Below are 6,203 nucleotides of genomic sequence, written 5' to 3'. Positions count from 1 at the left end.
GGGGGGGGTCTTGGAATCTCATTACACCTCAGCGAAACCTCACAGCTGTTTGCTTGGAAAAAAACAGAGGGAGAAGTGGGCAGCAGATCAAAGCACACRGAGGATTTGTCTGGCAGATAGTTGCTGCTAAGACTCTATCTCTCATTTCTGTCTTCATAAGCCTTTATGCCTCTACATGCACGCCGACCGATTTACCTCCCCACGCACACACACACGYACACATTCCCAGCTTGAAAATTAGAGATCATGAAAGAGAACGAGGCAGTCACAACAACCTCCTCCTCAGACCAGATGATAATACGGCTCATGTGTGGGTCCTCGTGTACAAGCTGTCACGTCTTTCCTCCTGTTTGTGAAGGCCTAAGCATTGCACAGGTGTTTCTTTCAATCAGGTTCTCACCATTAAAAAAAAAACAGAAAAAACAAAATGCAAGACTACAGATTTTTTGTTTAACCAAAAAGAAATACTAATATAAAACCAGATTCTTTCTTAGTAAAAATAAAAAATAACTCCCTGCAGCACTTATCATGTTTACTTTCATTTAGGGTCAGAACATTGACACAAAAGTATTTTATTTTATTTTTTTTCCCATATGGTTGTTTCAGGAGGTTTGTGGCTTATTGGTTGGCGGGATTGGCTCAGATTTCTGTTTTAAGCAGAAAGTCACGCCCAGTGGATGGATATAATTAAAACTAGTGCATTTCTTTGAGGAGGGTGTTTGGGTAGCTTCTCTGGGTGGTCTAGCTCTACATGTCTCTGCTAGTTTTATTATAAACAGACACAATATGGAGGGAACACATCAACAAAGGACAAAGATTAACATATATAGCGGAGCGTAAATATAGAGGTAAAAAGAGTCGTGCCACTCGTTTCCTGCTCTGGTACCTGTGTTGGTTGTTTGGACCGTGGCACAGGCGAACAAAGCAGCTGGCTGACATACAAGACATTCAGACSTGCACTTAAATCACGACTGCTTTGCTTTACTAGAAACAACTAAATCTGTATGCCTGCTGCATTTCATCATGAAACTAACTTTAGCTTTCATCCAAGCCTGTATTTAGGCATTCAGCTGAAGCCAGATGACACGAACGGGGGTTACATTCATGCACGTAAGGTTACCATAAAAACCATAAATGCTTCTCTAAGTCTTTGAAAWATATTTATGCCCTGAAAGGGCTCGCATGTAGCGCAAAAAGCCCAGGTCAGAACGGCAGGATTTTTGTATTTTTTTCTTACGTCAGCATCTTTCACTCTCGCGTATCGTACATGTCAGCCCTGGGTGGCCCAGTGGAAGCAGAACTCTAAATCTCTGTGTTGTTCTCAACTCGTCTAACCATGCAGGACCACAAGAGCAGCATTTAGCTGAAACTGAAAGGCATAAAAATACTGCCGGGATCAGCAGAAGGTTAGCTTTGTATACCTTCAACGATACTTGTCTGATTTTAACCACTAAATGTTCTTTTCTGAGAAAGAACAGCTGCACAATTCAGTCATTAACAAACGCTTTCTGTGTTCTAAAAGTTCCTGAAATAGCTCTTCGTTTGCAACTTTTCCTTTTGTGTCAGTTAGCTTAGCAGGGAGTACATGAAACTTCACTGTTAAAGCCTTGGGTGGTATCCCCCCCCCCCCCCCCCCCCCCCATTTAAATGTACCTAAGGATATACCTTGGTGCAGATACTGGAGTTTTAATGATGGAGGTACCCTCCCCGGTTTCAGCAAGTCTGCCTATTGAAGTGTGTAGAGAGAAGCACAGTGCAGTTGGGGAAAGGTAGTGGGGGAAGAAAAAACTGTAAAAGAAATTGGAAAGAAATGGTGCAGAAAGATGTTAGGAAAATGGCAACATTAAAACGTAGCCAAAGAGTACTTTAGCTCCTTCAACAAAAATACAGAAAATACATCAGAAAAAAATAATAATAAGTGCACCAATATTTGAGCATTGGCAGATGCCAACAATGAAGCATTACAGCCGGTAAACTTCTACAAAAAGAAACGAGGCAGCAAGTTCTTAGTCGGCATAAAGGCTTTAATTTGTCCCTTGACTGTAGCGAGCCGCTTTCCTGGGCTTTCTCTTATTTAACATCAAAGTGAAGTATGAACAATTGAAGCAATTTTTCTTACGGTCAAGGTTAATCATTGTTCTTTCTCTGAGAGTGTAGATCCGGCTGAGAGGAGTTCAGAGGAACTACATTTCGCTTGCACGTCTATTTTAGCAAGCCATTTTTTAAAAACCTTTTTGGACAGATTGTCCTTTTTTTGCAAGTTTTTGTATTGCACGTTTAATTACTAAAGGTTGTTATAGCTGCTGTGGTATGCTTTAGTATGGCTTTATTAGAGTTGCAACACTTTAAATATTGTATACAACTCAGCAAAAAAGTGATTAAAAATAATATGGATATGCAAGTAAAACTTTCTCACAGTGGAGGTTAAAATGTTAAAASTGAAGATTAATTTTGCAAATATAATGCAACCTCATGGTCACACTAAGCAAGAACAGAACTGGTTAAAATGTGCACATAGTATACTTTAACACAACACAGTTAGACCCTTTGATATCTTTTAAGAACAAACCCTTGTACTTCCCACATCTAATTATGGCAACTTGGTCTAKTTTCTGCCAGAGGGCAAAAAGGAGTTAAACCAAAGGAGATTGGAGTGGAAAAAAAAAGACTCAGAGGGACTACTTAAAACTGTGATCTGTATGGTTCTTACAGAAATCCTTAATGCGGCTAAAGTGGGTTAAAAAAAAACGTTAATGAGTGTAACTTTTACAGGAACTTTGATGTGCTTATTGACTGAAAACGAAGCAGCAGCTCTCAGAGTGCTCAGTATGACTCATTATCTGTCACAATGGAAGCCCAAACGGCGCTCGAATCAAAGAAAACATCAGAAGACAGAAGGAAACAACAAATAATCAGTAATCATGATGATATGGGGGAGTGTCTTTTTTCACACAGGTGATGGGGTGATTTATGAAGAAAAAAATGCAAAACAAGAATTTCAATGAGAAATGGATCAATTATTTGAAAAATATACTTAGTTTTTTTTTACTTTATTAATAGTTTTAGTTTGATATAAATAAGCAACATCAGCCCCCTTCTGTTACTTTAATGTGATTCTTCTTCTCCATCTGGTCAACCTTTTTTCTTTTTTTTTTCACTCAAATTCTTTTTGATAAAATCTGTCTCTGACATTCTCTTTCAGCCTGTCTGTAAAGCAAATTTCATACGACACATTATTGTTTGTGTCTTTTTTTATATATACTACATTACTCAATTTCTAGTATGTTTTATCAAGATTTTACAGACTGCAAAATGATTCTATATTCTGATTTTTTTTTACATCAGTTAAAGCTAGGATGCCTGAGCATTGATATTTTTTTTAGTTAGTAAATCTACACACGGTGACTCTTTGCTGGTGTTTTTTTGTTTTTTCAGGACCACCCAAGCGGTTGATAAGAACTGGCTTGCAAGTGAGCTCAATGCAAAATTTCAATCGGTTCTTTGAAGGGGATGAATTGGTGACTTATTAAAGTAAACAAACTTCACGCCATTCATTTCTTTTGAGTATTTTTAGAACATGCTTCAAATATAAACCCCAAGAACGATTATTTGTAAAACACACATTAACTTTATCGTTGTTAGAACTGGATGTGTGTTTCTATATTTTTTGTGTGTTTTTGTGCTTCATTCCACTGTGTGTAGCTTCATGCAAATGTGTATAATATCTTAATATCTCCCCCCCCACACCCCCTCCCTCTTTCCTGTTTGTTTTCTGTCCAGGTCCAGACATGGAGGAGGCACGCAAGCGTACACACACTCTCAGCGCAGTGGCACCTAGAGGTTGTCTGCGGTTTACCACCACCCTGCCACACACACACACACACACACACACACACACACACACACACACACACACACACACACACACACACACACATATTGCTGGTTAAAGTAAAAATCATGAGACCACCGAGTCAGGAAGATTATAATGGTGGGAATTTAAGAAAACAAACTCATTATCTATTCTTGGACCTTAAAGACATTTTAAAAATATCTATCATTAGCCTAAGTTTCTGTGTTTTTTGCTAAATATTTTCTATTTAATCAGAACAAATATGTCACAAATGCCATTTTTAATGTGTCCATGTGTGCATGCGTTATTAAAGCTGTCATCTTTATTTCTGCTTTTTTCTATTTCAGTCTGTCAAAACCAATTTGCACGAGTTTAACAGCCGTACCACACGTCCCACAGCCCCCATCCGTAACCAACCCATATAACCCACCCTGTGCTCCTCCCAGGCTTCCCAGCATCCTGCCCAGCACACCCTCCACTAAAAAAAAAAACCCCAAAAAAAACCCTTCATTCCAAAATTACAGTGCAGATTTGTGGGAAACCCCTCCCTCCCTTTATATCGCTACATTTGCCCTCCTTATCTGCCTCTCATTGTGCTTCTGGCTCATATGAGTTTGAGCAAAGGTTTATTTTATTGTTAATTATCCTGTCAGACAGCTGCCCACACTAATTTGCATCTACAATTAAAGAGAATTGGATTTAGAGTGAAGATATCACGAATCAAATAAAAGTGACTTTTTTGTGAGTGAGGGGAAGTATTCAGTACTCCTGATTTTGTTTTTATTACTAAAGGAAAAAAGTGTGTTTCATCATTTCTTATGAGTACAACCAATTAGTATGCAAACTAATTAATTTGCCTTGATATTCAGTTTGTTACGGCTCCTTGTTATCACACCGAGCCACTCAAAACGACTTTAAATCTGTCAGGGTTGGTTTGTAGAATTCTATTTGCAACAACAAACTGGGTCTACTTCTTAGTTGGATTCATATGTCAAGATGGCCAGAAAAGCCCAAAACGAAGGCTAGCTACAAAAACTCAAACTCAAGTTTAACTAAAACAATCTTGTGTCGGATGTTACTGCAGATTTTAAAAGTGGCACAGTTCGTTTTTAGATTTGGGTTAACTAACGACACCACTGTCACAGCAACCGTGTCACTGTCCAGTTTAATGATACACTCCATCAGTTCAGATTTGACTGCGCGGAGCTAGCTTGGTGAACAGCCGACTGTATGTGTGTGTGTGTGTGTGTGTGTGTGCGCCGACTATTAAAGCACTTGAGAATTCGAGAGGAAGGAGCTCACGCTGCTAATGGTTGTGTGTATTGATGTTCCCTGTTAACGGCAGACTGTAAACGATAGGACAATGATTGTGTTGAAGATGGAAGGTGGTGCTGGAGTAGGGAGGAGAGAGCAGTTTGGCTGGGTGATGATAATGACAAGGAACGTTATTATTTGGCGCCCCATAGAGTCTCTTTCCGCTTGTGTAAGTGTGTGTGTTTGTGTGAGACAAAGAAAGAGTCGAGAGCAGCACTCTTGTTCTGTGTCTCTCCATCCTCTTGCCTTCCCAGCCTGTTGGCTGCTATTAACTTCTTTTTTTCCCTCCTCCTCTCCTAGTCCACACCTCATGACATTACTTACTGTTACTGGTCTTCAGTGAGGGCTGCTGCTTTCCCATAAACACCTCATTTTTCTCCCTTAAACAGTCTTCGTTAATTATAAATGCAGGTATTTAGAAATTTAAAAAATGCATCAAAAGCAACAAAACGGTTTATGAAATCTTTAGGAAAATGTTTTCACCATTTTTTTTTATTTTTTCTCTCCTTGACTTCATATGTGTATGTGTGTGCGTGTCCTGTCAGTTCCAATCAGGGTGTGTGTGTGATGAATATGAATAGTCAGCCTCCCTGCAGGTTTGGCAGAAGACCACCTCCAGCTGGACTCAGACCCCGACTCAAGTGTCTCGGTGTGTGTTTTGTGAGCGTGGCTGTCCAAGTCAGTTTGTATCTGTCAGTGCGGTGACAACCTCAAAAKGAAGTGACACACACTGTTTGTGGGTGGAAGTCACGCAAAGCGAACCCTTCAAGCTTAAAAATCAGCTAAACGCATTGTTTCTTATTTCTTAAATCTTTTTTATTGAGATGTTAGAATTATATTTATATTTACATTTGAATCGTTTTTTTAGATTTAATGTTTGAAGACTCTATTTGTCATTCTCCCTGTGCATGTGTCTGTAATTGCAGTGCAGCAGATAAAGAAGGAGACGCCATTCCAGCTGTGAGGAGACAGAAGGAGTCAACATACACTCAGTCACACACACACACACACACACACACACACACACACACACACC

At 39.4% G+C, this 6,203-nt stretch overlaps 1 long non-coding RNA gene across 2 annotated transcripts in view; it reads left to right on the top strand.

Moving 5' to 3' along the window:
- LOC106519198 (uncharacterized) overlaps positions 1–6,195 on the top strand; it is a 25,230-nt gene extending 19,035 nt beyond the window's left edge. Inside the window, exons 3-4 of one of the 2 annotated variants that reach the window (XR_001310415.1) lie at positions 3,781–5,578; positions 5,713–6,195. This is a non-coding gene — a long non-coding RNA (uncharacterized LOC106519198). Of the gene's footprint in view, positions 1–3,780 lie in introns of both variants that reach the window. The other variant, XR_001310416.1, reaches the window with a different exon arrangement.
- The last annotated feature ends 8 nt before the right edge of the window (positions 6,196–6,203 follow it).

This window comes from Austrofundulus limnaeus, unplaced genomic scaffold (genome assembly GCF_001266775.1).
Source record: "Austrofundulus limnaeus strain Quisiro unplaced genomic scaffold, Austrofundulus_limnaeus-1.0 Scaffold73, whole genome shotgun sequence".
Classification (NCBI taxonomy): domain Eukaryota; kingdom Metazoa; phylum Chordata; class Actinopteri; order Cyprinodontiformes; family Rivulidae; genus Austrofundulus; species Austrofundulus limnaeus.
The sequence above is the reverse complement of the archived record's forward strand: the minus strand, read 5'-3'. Positions and strand labels throughout refer to the sequence as shown.